Consider the following 12,478-nt stretch of genomic DNA (forward strand, 5'->3'; position numbering starts at 1 on the left):
CAGCATAAGATCATTCTGCATTACCTGATCCAACCCATAAAAATAAACTTTGGTAAGCATCCCTCTGGAATCTGATCCACAATTAAAACTGTAGCTAACATGTAAAGATAAACTAGACCTAAATCCTAATGCATCAAACCAAAATTTCATAAATGCGTCTGAGATCTTCATGAGGTTCTTGGATTGGTCAAGTAAGCTCAAGAGAAAGGAAAAACAAGGAAGCCTCAAATGCAGAGTAGTTCTCTAGCAATGAAAAAAGAGGGAATGAAGCTTAGCTCATCCTCAGTCACTAACCCATGGCTTGAATAAATGAAAAAATAGTTGAGAAAGTAGGATATCAACTAACTCAGTTTTAGCTACTCTGCCTTAATTGTATGTTCTGATGTGGTCACTCTCTACCCACACACTTCACTCTGAGCTACATCGTACAAGAGCATTTTAATAGATGCTTAGAGAATCACACAGAAATCTAACAGAATAGGCTGGACCTTGTAAATCCGTACTTTAGCACATAGCAATCTGTCTTTGGGAGAGGTGCACAGTATCACCTTGGATAGGTCACTTGGTTTGTAAGACTTCACTTTCCACCAATAAAACTGAGTATCATTTCCATTATTTGATGAATAGGGTTTTTTTTGCTGCAAGCACTTTGGGGCAGAAACCATTGCTTAGTAACATTCTAGCAAAATGTGGGATCAACCAGCTACTGCCACACAAATGTCCATAGGTACAAGTTCAAAAGAACTCATGTTTGTGATAACAGAATTGTCTAGATTACTTGAGATTAATGTTCTTTGTGTCCATAGCTATCAATTTGCAAAATCAAGCCTTAATAATCTCAAAAATTTGTTCAAAAACAAATTCATTACCTTGTTTACCCAAGTTCTTTTGTATCCTCACTGCTCTACAGGATTCTAAATAAATTTTGGGGGTTTTTACTTAATTTGACCTTCAGTCTTTGTGTTTTCTTTTTTTTTTTTTTCCATAGAATCATAAAATGATCAAGGTTAGAAGAGACCTTCAAGATCTTCCAGTCCAGCCAAGCACCCAGCACTTCCACTGCAACTTCTAAACCATATAATCCAGCACCAGATCCAGATGCCTCTTGAATACTTTCAGGGATTGTGACTCCATCACCTCCCTGGGCAACCTATTCCAATCCCTGACCACCCTAATGGTGAATAAATTTGTCTAATATCTAATCTGAATCTGCCCCTTCCCGACTTAAGGCCACTTCCTCCAGTCCTCTCACTGCAGGCATGGCAAAGAACAGCCCCAATCTGGCTACAACCTCTTTTCAGGGAGTCGTAGAGAGTGATGAAGTCCCCCCTGAGCCTCCTCCTCTTGAGACTGAACAAACCTGCCTCTCTAGGCTGTTCCTCAAAAGATAAAAAATTGTAATGTATTTCACCAGTTTTCCATCACTGTTGCTCCTTTGCTGCTGCTGCTACATAATCATTTGCAACAAATTTGGGTGCCAAGAGAGCTGTTGGGCTCTACTTGTGTTCCAATCTCCCCTGGGCTCTGAGACAACAAAGTGTACACTGCCTTTCAACTGATATCAAATGGGGACCTTGGCACAAGGGTTTTGAAGAGTTACCTGCCCTTGCTCAAGCTCCATTATCTCTCTAAGTACACAGCATTGGGACAATGAAGACTGTTGCTTTCTTCCCCTGGGAAATCACCAGTACAATCAGAAGGAACATTTGAACTGTTACTCTACCATCCAGAGTGCTGATCCCACCATACAATACCAGAAGAAAAGAGAAAGAGACAAAGAAAGAAAGGGAAAGAGAGAGACAGAGAGACAGAGAGACAGAGAGACAGAGAGACAGAGAGACAGAGAGACAGAGAGAAAGAAAAAGAGAGAAAGCAAGCAAGCAAGCAAGAAAGAAAGAAAGAAAGAAATCCTACTTTTCAGACAACACAAAAGCTTGATGATGGGATCTCAGTACCCAGAAACTGCTGACATTTCTCTGAAATGTCTCTGCCTTACAAAAGCCCTCATACCCATACATATGTATAAGGAAAATACTCCCTGTGAGTTTCCTAAAGGAAGGAATCTTTTTCACTCACCTCAACATGGCTGCTTTTGTAAAACCCACATGCAACTTGAATTAAAAAAAATCTGCAAAAAACAGAGAGAGAATGGCTTTGTTAGTTCAAAATACACACAATTGTTGTTAGCAAGAGAAAAAATGTTTGCATTCTTGACCTTTACAGAGGTAAGAGAAAAAACAACTACTTTTTCATACTAATAGCATTCTGTGCCTGTCCCTTGTATATTTTCTTTTAAACTTGCCATTTTGCTGTTGCAGCTGGGCTTGTCAGTTTTCAGCACTAATGGGTTGTGATATGGTGTCAGGGGAAGTCAACAATCAATGCTGGAAAAAAGGGCTATCACTGCTGACACAGCCAAGGATGGAAACACAATGGCCTTCGCTTAGAAAGAAACAGAAGAAAAATCCTGAGTTATCTCCTGCTTTGAAATTAATGGAGATTTACCACTCAGTGACCAAGCTATCACTTTCACCCCTTCCTACCTCAAGCTATCCTCCCATTGGACTCTAACATTATTCCACATCTCACCCAAAATATAGGCGTTCAGTTTAATGAAAGAAGAAAAATGCTTTACAACAAATATTTTAAAGGACTATAGTCCACATTTTTGTTTAGAGCTTGTACAGTTACTAGCTTTTAAAAAGCTGAGGAGAAAAAATGTTGGACTGCATAATGTACGGCTGCAGAGCAGCACAGCAGAAAAAGCATTTTGGATGCCTTTCCACTGCCTGGTTGTGAATTAGATCAGTGCTCAGCCCCTCAGCTCCAGCTGAACTCAACACAAGCAGTGGACATTCAGCAGCTGTTATATCAGATGCCACTGACAGAATTATGAAAGATAGACAGTGTTCAAAGGCATTCAACAAGAATAATGGCAGTATTATTTATTTCCACAGCTTCATGTCAGAAAATCTGCCTAGCTCTAGGTCTTCCACAGTCCTGGAGAGAGACAGAAAGTATGGTTATCTGAGTTTCCAGATAGGGAAACTGTGACAAGTACATTCTTTAAGATCAGACCAGGATCTTATACATATAGACAAAACCAGAAATCAGCACATATCATATATATGTTACCAGACCTCACAGCTATCTTCCCTCAAAACTGTAATTGTCCAGTGTCATTATGGATATTTTCATACCAATGAATAATAGGTAAGTCACAGATTTGCCTCTTCTATTAATGAAGGTGACTGAGACCAATTTCAGAAAATTCAACATCTCCAAAGCAAACAAGAGTAACCAAATCTTGCCTCTTCCAAGTTAAGAAATTATCTTCTCCAAGACATTTAAACATGCCTGACTCCACAGACAGTCCCAGAATAATTTTTCCAAGTATAATTCATTTTTCTATAAAGTCATGGCCCTAACTGTGGACTCATACTTGCTCTTCTGTTAATTCAAAATATAATTTTTGAAATCAGAGGTTACCTTCACTAAAAGCCAGTTGCAGAAGTCTTTCTTCTGATATAAGGACACTGCAGGGTCATGGCAATAAAAGCAGAGGGATGAGAAGGAGTGGCTAAGGACAGAAAAGGAAGGAAAAGCAGTGAGAAAGCTGGAAAGATGGTAGAGGAATTTGGAGAAACCTCAGGAGATGCTGGGATTTTTGGGGTGCCTTCTCTCAATGTGAGGCATTCTTTTCTGTGGCTAATTTCTCCATCACTCCTCAGACAAAAAGCAGTTCGAGAGGAAGAAACAAGAGGGAAAACATTTTTCACAGGATTTCTCATTATTCCTGCCTTTTGTACTTCCCTCCTCTCTACAATCCTTGCTGCCAAAACCTGTCTGACCATTAAATGTTGTTCACAGGCAATCAGTAAATGATAAATTCACAATGGCATTACCGAACCATGCAGCTTTTAGAACATTACTACTACAGCACAGTTTTGACACCAATCCTTAAATAACAGCAAAAAGCTGCTTCTCCAAATCACTTGTTGGTAACACACATCTGTTTTGGCCAGCTGCTCCAATGAAATACAGAGCAGCACCTGGGAACATGGCTGCCAGGGAGATCACACCAGATGCAGTACACATGGAAAACACCTCACAAGTAGTCCTGTCAGCCTCCTCTCTATCTCGGTGCTGCATTACACCAGGAGAGTGCAGGGGGCTTAAGGAACTGACCCCAAGCTCACTGAAGTGAGTGACTCTCTTCCCACTCCAGTGGGCTTTCAGTCATGCTGCTTGAAGGAGAGGTGAGGAAAAAATTACTTTAGAAGCAGTTTTAAGAACACTCTATACTGTGTGATCTTTCATCATAAAAATAATAAAAATAAAAATTAACTGATTCATAGGGTTTATTCTATTTACATAATAGAGACATAGGCAGTTTCTGATGTTCAAAGCTACATGAAGTCTGCAGAGAAAAGAGAAGCACATCATCAGAAAATAAAGTGCTTAACAGATGACCAAAGTAAATAAGGGAAATATGAGTGTTTTTTAACAAACACAGGTGTGAGAAAAGCAACAAAATATCACCCGTCAGGATACAACAAAAGGAACATTATGACAACTTTAAAGTGCATAAATAAACAGTAAAATACAAAGACTAGAGACAATTTTGCATTCTGGTTTAATCAAAGGCAGCCATTCATGCCCACCCTGCTCCCCTCCATATCACTGTCTAATTCATTATTGCTATCTATGGAAACACAGGGAAGGAGAATCAGTCCCACCTGTGCAATGAAGAAAAAGGAGAAAAGGTCGTGGAACTAAATCCTATAAACACTTTAAAAACTGAAATGAATCTCTTAGAAAAATCTAATTGAAATTGACTTGAATCTGAGTCCTGTGACCTGGATGGAAAAGGTGGTTGAAGGAGTGTAAGCAGCAGGTAATGATGGGAGGTGAGATATTGAGCCAGTTTGCTGCAGGGGTGTTTTTGGTATGTTCTTATTTAATATCTCAATTAATGATCTGGAAAAGGAGGTAAATAGCACATTAATGAAATTCACAAATGACAATAAACCAGGAGGCTTGCAAATGTCAGAGAGTATAGCAAGAGTATAAACGGAAACTAACAAGGTTAGATATGTAGACAGGCAATAAAATGAGATTCAGTGTGGAAAAATGTAGACTAATATACTGAGGAAAGATAATCAGAAATATGAAGAGTCCATGAGAAAGCAAAATCTGGAAAACATCTGCACAGCAAGATACCTATGTGTGACAGCGAACAACAAATTGAATACGAGTTCTCACGGAGATATATAATTTTAAAAGACTGATGCAATTTTGGGCTGCATATGCAGTAATGTCAGAAGAGGAAACATTGTCTACACATCTAAGAAGATTTCTGCAGAACACTGCTTTCACTTCTAGACACCTCCAGACAGAAGGATGCTTGTATGCTGAAAAGGACTCCAGAGAACAGCAACAAAACTGATTAGGCAAGGAAGGGGCTTGATTTATTAATCTAGGTAACAAGTTATCCTGGTATTCGTTGGGATAGAGTTACTTTTCTTACCAGTACCTGGAGTAGTCCTGTGTTTTGGATTTAGGATAATCATGGTGGTAACACACTGGTGTTTCAGTTGTTGCCAAAAAGTGGTCAAGGACCCTTCCTTTTCATGTTGCCCTGCCAGCAAGTAAGTAGGGTGGGGTGCACAAGAAGTTGGGAAGGGTTGCAGACAGGGCAGCTGACACCAGCTGGACCAAGGGATATTCCAAACCATATGGTGTCATGCTCAGCGCATAAACTAGGAGGAAAGATAGATGGGGGCCACTGCTTCAGAACTGGTTAGTGCAGTGAGCAACTGCATTGTGTGTCACCTGTATATTCTAATTCTATTATTAATATTAATATTATTTTCCCATCCTTTTCTGTCATATTAAACTGTTTTTATTTAAACCCTAGGAACAGAGTTTTTTTTTTTTCAAATTCTCTCCCCCATCCTGCTGGGAGAGTGGTAGTGAGTGGATGGCTATCTGATGTGTACCTGCCTGTCAGGTTAAACCACAACATAGGGGCAAAACAATCACTGTCTTGAAATATATGAGTGATGAAGAGAGACAATGGAAAGGAATTTCTTGGAAGCTAACATGCAGTGTTACAGCTAAATGTAAAGAAGAACAAAATTTGGACAAAGTATCAGAGAATTTCTCAGAAACCACATGATTCAGTCTAGCAGGTAATTTTCAAATGAAGAATGAATGATGAAGTCCCACCAAACAAAGCATTTGATAGTTAGCAGGTAAAGCACTCAATGGCAAACCGTAGAGAACAATTGTGAACTCACCGGAAGCTGAACTACCTGACCTAAGAGTTTATTTCCTACATACAGCAGTATTTTTCAAGGAAATGCATATCACATATACTTCTGTCCTAGTCCAAAGTCTAATTGTAGAGTAAAAGCAAAGTGACCGCATACATTGACTATTTAAAATACTCAGAGACAAACAGATGCATGATCTGTTTTTACACAAAACCTACTTCTTTTTCAGCAGATGTGGTTTTTTAGTGATGTGATCCTCAGTATATTTTGTACATTCAAAGGAAAATGTGATTAAGTTACTTATTTGCTTATTCATGTCTACTGCCTTTCTCTTTTCACATTTTCTGTACGCTAATATCTTTATTCATTCTCACGTAATATACTAGAACTTGCCTACTTGCAGTACAAATCTATTCACAGTGAAAAAAGAAGCTTTTAATGCTGAAAGGCATTGTAATGCTCCGAGACCCTGATGTTAAAAGTAACAGGGGAAACAAAGACTGAAAGTGAGATGTAAGCTAAGAAATACATGGATATAATTTTCCTTGAAGAGAAAAAAATGTTAATTTATCAGTTAAGTAATTTGTGTGTATTTACATGTACCTACTTTACCAAGTTTCCACTTTACCACTTTTATGACACCCAGGCAAGTCCCCTTTTATGAATTTTACAAAAACTCTTCCCACATTCTTCCAAGGAGAACAAAGAGGTGAAAGGTTTTTCAAAGTTTCTCTGTCCTTCTCACTTCCCCTAGGGGTGGTTGGAGAGCTGAGGAAGGAGCAAAGCTTATTGAGAAAAAAAACTCCTGTTTTTACTGTAATAAAAGGTGGCAATCTTATCATGTATAGATGCTCAAATGATGTATAGACAAAGGACGTTTGCAGTGAAGACTGCCATAGGCAAAACAGCAGATCTAATCAAAAGCTCTGCACGCATGGATGTAGCCCGCCAGTGGGAAAGAAAAGCATTCACAGCACAGAATCTGGAATTGCTCTTCTGTCTCTCCACGGCTTCCCCACCACAGCACAGGAGAAACCAGGAGCCTTGACACTCCAGGCAGAGAGGCACTGAGCCAATGCACAAACTTTTTATGACTCTGTCACAGGATGCTATTAATGTAATAGCAGGTTTATTTTTTTTTCCTTCTTTTTTTGCATGGAAGCACATGCTGCTATCATCTATCTCCTATCCACAGTCAATAGAATGAGGTGGTGCTTGTATGGCAAGTGCTGTAAAAATATTTCTGTTGTACAAAATAAATTACAGATCAAACACATATATAATAAAATATTATTAATATTAAGAACACTTGCATTTTCAAAACTGTCAGACTTATAAATGTCCTCAAAGACTGATACTTGTCCTCAAATTCTCAAGATTACTGAACGTCAGGACACAAACCACAAGAAGTAAAACACTTTCAGCTAAAGCTACTGCAGAGTTCCTCCTTCACCCTGCTGAGAGTAACTGTGCTAACCTAGGTGTCCCAGAATAGAGGTATTACACAATCTGTGTGCTCCACGATCTGAGAACAAAGACTGAGAACAATGAAGCACAGAGAAATGTGTTAAGGTACTATGGCAGACACACCTCGGCACTTTTTCTGTTAATTTTTGTTAATCTGCCTGGGGGAGGAGAGTGTTTTTATCTAGCAACACAGGTATTTTAAATTGTACCCTATTTTGGAACTGTCAAAAAATAGTCAGCCTGTAAGTCAACACGTGAGGATTTTTTTTTCAGTAGTTGGTTGGGGGTTTTTCCTGTATGCCTCTGTCTCACCTTGTTGGCCTTGCCTATTTAGACTGCAAATTCCTCAGGTGGCAGGACACAGTACCACAGTTTACACAGTGCCAAGCACAGTGGGATCCACTTTTTACTGGGCCATGTGAACTGCCATGAAGCAACAAAATAATAATAATAATAATAATAATAATAATAATAATAATAATAATAACTTACCACCAATCACTGTTGTAGCCCCCTGCAGAAACCAAGGGGACAAGCTGGCAGGAGGAAACCTGCACTGTGCTCCTCTACATGACAGGTGATAGCATTTGACTGCAGACACCTCTCCTCCTCCCAGTGTCCTCATTCTTACGGTGTAGCATGAAATGCATCCCTGGGCACAGAAATCACCAATAACCCACCAGATTTGTCTCACCTCAACATGGCAGTAACCCCAACTACTCCAACCCCTCCCTTCCCTGCCAGCCCCTCCAGGTGTCAGTGTGAGTTGTGTGGGACAGTGCAAGACAGACAACAGGATGTTTAATGGTCTACACTGCTAACCAAGCCAGACACATGAGCTGAAACTCTGTCTCTCCACATGCAACTTGGATATCTGGCAAGTCTCAGTGAGACACATTTTCCTCTTGGCCTCCTTTCCTTATTTCTAGGCCCAGTGTTCATATTCAAAGGAGCAGAAGTAGGCGAGGGGGGGGGGGCGGGGGGGAGCAGAGGGGGGCACACCAAACAGTTTTAGTCTGCAGAGAAACAAGAAAACTGGAGGGAAAAGAGGATACATTCTCAGAAAATACAAAACCTGAGGAAATTTGCTTGTCTGCAGCATAAAAACAGATTTGGAAGGGGTGACAGGGACTGACTAGCACTCAGTAGCACATCATCGGAGGCAGGGAAAAGACATCAAGCAGGGGGCTGGGAAGCAGCAACCAGCTGCCCCATATGGTCAGCTCTTGGTAGGCAATTTGATTTTCATTTTCTCTGCTGATTGTGCTCATCCCTCTGGTATCTGGATGGAAAAACAATGGTGGAGATAATAGAACAGGATTGCCCAGGGCATTTTTAAGGGCTTGAAAGCCATTCATTCATAGATCAAATCTAGGCCAGAATGGATGCAGGTAATCTGCTGGATGTTGGCTTATATGAAATGTTCCAGTGGTATTTCACAAGTATTCACATAAAAATTGAATAATTCACAACTTTCTTAGCATTCTCAGCAGATAGCTCAGCCTCCACAGCCTCTCAGATCTCCACAGCCTCTTAGTACTAATGACTTAGCTCTACAAATAAATTTAAGAACACAAGTCTATGCAGGTTCCGGGTGTAATTGTGGTCTATTCCAAAAAATGGTTTGAGGCAGTGACGAGTAAGGTAAGGTGTGGGAAAGATCCCATTATTGTACCAGTTCTGACAATAAAAGAAGCCCTTCATTCTCCTAAGCTGTTAATCTGGTACCTTCCATGAGCACAAAGCTAGAAGAGGTATATACCTAATTTAGGTAGTTGACCTTCCATTGTCTTCCATGTGTTCACAGGACAGTGAGTGACAATGGCACTTGTCATATCCCATTTTCTATTGCATTTTGTCCTGCAGCAAATAGAGAATTTATTATCATTGTCATCATAATTTTAAAATAAATTAATTATATCTCATAAAAGAAGAAATCATCATACTATTATAAAATGTATATATGTGGTCATATGGCCATGTTATCTAACACTGCCTTTCTTTTCAAAGAAATTTGAAACAATTTTCTTCAAAGATCACTGAAATAAACATTGACATATATATATATATATATATAAATATATATAAATTGAAGGCAAATGATGATGAGTATTTGCCAGAATATCAAAAAATATGCCCCAAAACATTTTTAGTTTAAACAAACACTGGGCAAAAACTATAAAGGTAGAACAAGTGTTTTCTATTTCTTACTCAGAATGGAAATCATCACTACAACTACAATTCAGCTGTTGATAGGGATATTCAAACACCACGTGGTGAGACAGCATGGCCTATGTTTACCTGGGCGGCAGGAAACCTCTTTGGTTTTACCTCTGGGAGGTCCTTCCTCCTACTCTGTGTCCCCATTTGAAAAGCTGCCTGTTAATGAGTACCTGCATAACTTCACGCTCTACATGGGACTTGGACACACCACTGCAACACCATTAACAGCAACAGTTCTGAATTATGTGGAAATCCTTAGCAGCAGGTAGGGAGAGCTATGCCAGAACACAAAACCAGAAGAAATGGCAACTCAGCAAGAAACTTGAACTGATCAGAAGGTTTCCCATTTGGATAAAAACATGAGCACCGTGGTGCAGCAATGCCCTGTTTCTATGATGACAGCCAGCATATAATCATGCCAGGGATGTTCAGCCTTCCACCAGCAGCTTCTCCCAGCTCTTCAATTGCAATCCTCATTCTTGCACGTGCATGTGTACATGAACACATGAATGGAAAAGAGTCTGGATTTTATTGCAATGTGCAGGGTGGGTGATTCAAGCCTTTGTGTAGGAAGTTGACTCACCTCCTCCTGAGTGAAAAAATGTTCAACACAATTGTAATTCCCTCTTTTTCACGTGAAGTCAGGCAACATATACAGAACCTTCCAGCTCAGTATTTCCTAAACAGTGGAAACGTGCCTAGAAAGTTGAGCTTTGAAACCTGGGACTGCAACTAAACAGGTCTGCACCTTCATGTCGGGAATCTCGAATCCCTGTGGCTCACCAGCAGGCAGGAAACGGGGGGGAGGTGAAGTGGGAGAGAGAAAAAACAAGTTGGGCTGGGGGAAGAGGGGCGAGTGTTTTGGGCGTATTTAATAATGCACTAGTAAACAGCTTAGGCACAGAAGTGCAGTGCAGTGAGAACCGGAGCTATCCTTTGGAGCCTACTGCTTTAAATTTGCGCGCTGTAGCTTGAAGCATTGCACAAACTCCCGGTCTGCTGACTGCCTCCCTGGAACACAAACACACGGGTGATTGGGAAAGCTGTTTTCCAGCCTGCCCTCCCTCGTTTCTGCCGGGCTGCTTTTGGTGTTTATTTATTTTTCAACAAGTCTTGTACATGGAAAAAAAAAATTAAAATGGGAAAAAAAAAACGCGAACAAAACCCACACATCTTTAATCAACACCTATTTCCTTCCAGGACCCTGTGATCCTCTATTGATTCCCATTAAAATGCTTTTCTTTTTCTTTGCCCCCTCTGCTGATCGAATTTCAGATCAGCCAGGATGTGCAACTAACCTTCCGGCACAACTGAACCCAACTGACTCACCCAGATCAAAGGCTCGGCGCATTCATTAGAGCCCAGCACAGCCCAGGCAGGATCCGTAATGCAACGTCTCCCTTTGCATTGCAATTAATGTGGGGGAGAGGAGTTCTTATTATTTTTATTTTTTGCAAATGTTCTGGCTTTTGATTTTTAAGCGGGGGGGTGGGGGGGCGGGGAGAGAGAGGGGGGCTGGGGGGAAGCAGTGGTGGGAGGGAACGAGAACAAAAGAGAGATCTTTTTACCCGAGGATGACGTCAGTTTGATGTTACTGACAACTATCGATGCACGTGGAGCAACTGCGGGCAGATCCCCCTTCCCACCCCCCACCTCCCGGCACTTCTTAGGGAAACAATATGCGGGAATAGCCCGCGGGACCCGGGAGCGGCCCCGGGTCGCTCCGCCGGGAGCCTGAGCGCCCGCGCCCCGCGGCCGCCAGCAGCGGCGGGAGGGGCGGAACAGCCCCGGGCCCACACCGGGGAGCCGGCTCCGACCCCGGAATGCTGCTCGCTCCCGCGGGGGACGCGGGCCGAGGACACCGTCCCCGTGCCTCGGCTCCCGCTGGGCGCTCCCCGCCCCCTCCCGAGCCCGGCCCGGCGCAGGCACCGCCGCGCCCCAGCCGCGCTTCGTTCTGCCGCGGGGAGCGCGGCCGCCCGCAAAACCCGGCCTGGAGCTCCGGAGCGGCGGGGGGCGAGGGCTCACCTTCGGCTGCCTCGGTGGCGTCAGGAGGAGGCGTAGCTTCAGCCGGGAGCGCTCCTCCGTGGGGTCAAGGGCGGCTCGTAGCGTCCCTTCGCCGGGTCCAACTTTCGAAAGTCACGGTTGGGTCGGAGCTGCGGCCTCTCCAGCCGAGCCCTTCACGGGGCTCCCGCACCCTCCCCTGCAGGCCGTGTCCCTTCACTTCACCTGTCTTCAGCATCTCTCAAGTAAAATATCTGTGTCGGTTTGGTACGAATGGCCAAGGAGGTGTAAAACAGGAACAGAGAAATCAAATTTTGTGCTGCATAAAGGATCACAGAATCACATAAAAGGTAAGGTTGGAAGGGACCACAGTGAGTCATCTGCTCCAGCCTTCCTGCCTAAGCTGGGTCATTCTGGAGCACAGGGCACAGGACTGTGTCCAGATGATTATTGAATATCTCCAGTGAAGGAGACTCCACAACCTCTCTGGGTAAGCTGTTCCAGTGCAC

The 12,478-nt window shown here is 42.3% G+C and overlaps 1 long non-coding RNA gene across 1 annotated transcript in view; it reads right to left on the bottom strand.

The window, feature by feature from the left end:
• Positions 1 to 11,437, bottom strand: part of LOC137470883 (uncharacterized) — a 70,936-nt gene extending 59,499 nt beyond the window's left edge. Inside the window, exons 1-2 of the long non-coding RNA XR_010997291.1 lie at positions 11,298 to 11,437; positions 8,238 to 8,397 (exon numbers count right to left, since the gene is read on the bottom strand). This is a non-coding gene — a long non-coding RNA (uncharacterized lncRNA). The remainder of the gene's footprint in view (positions 1 to 8,237; positions 8,398 to 11,297) is intronic.
• Positions 11,438 to 12,478: the final 1,041 nt, after the last annotated feature.

Source organism: Anomalospiza imberbis, chromosome 3, assembly GCF_031753505.1.
Source record: "Anomalospiza imberbis isolate Cuckoo-Finch-1a 21T00152 chromosome 3, ASM3175350v1, whole genome shotgun sequence".
NCBI lineage: Eukaryota > Metazoa > Chordata > Aves > Passeriformes > Viduidae > Anomalospiza > Anomalospiza imberbis.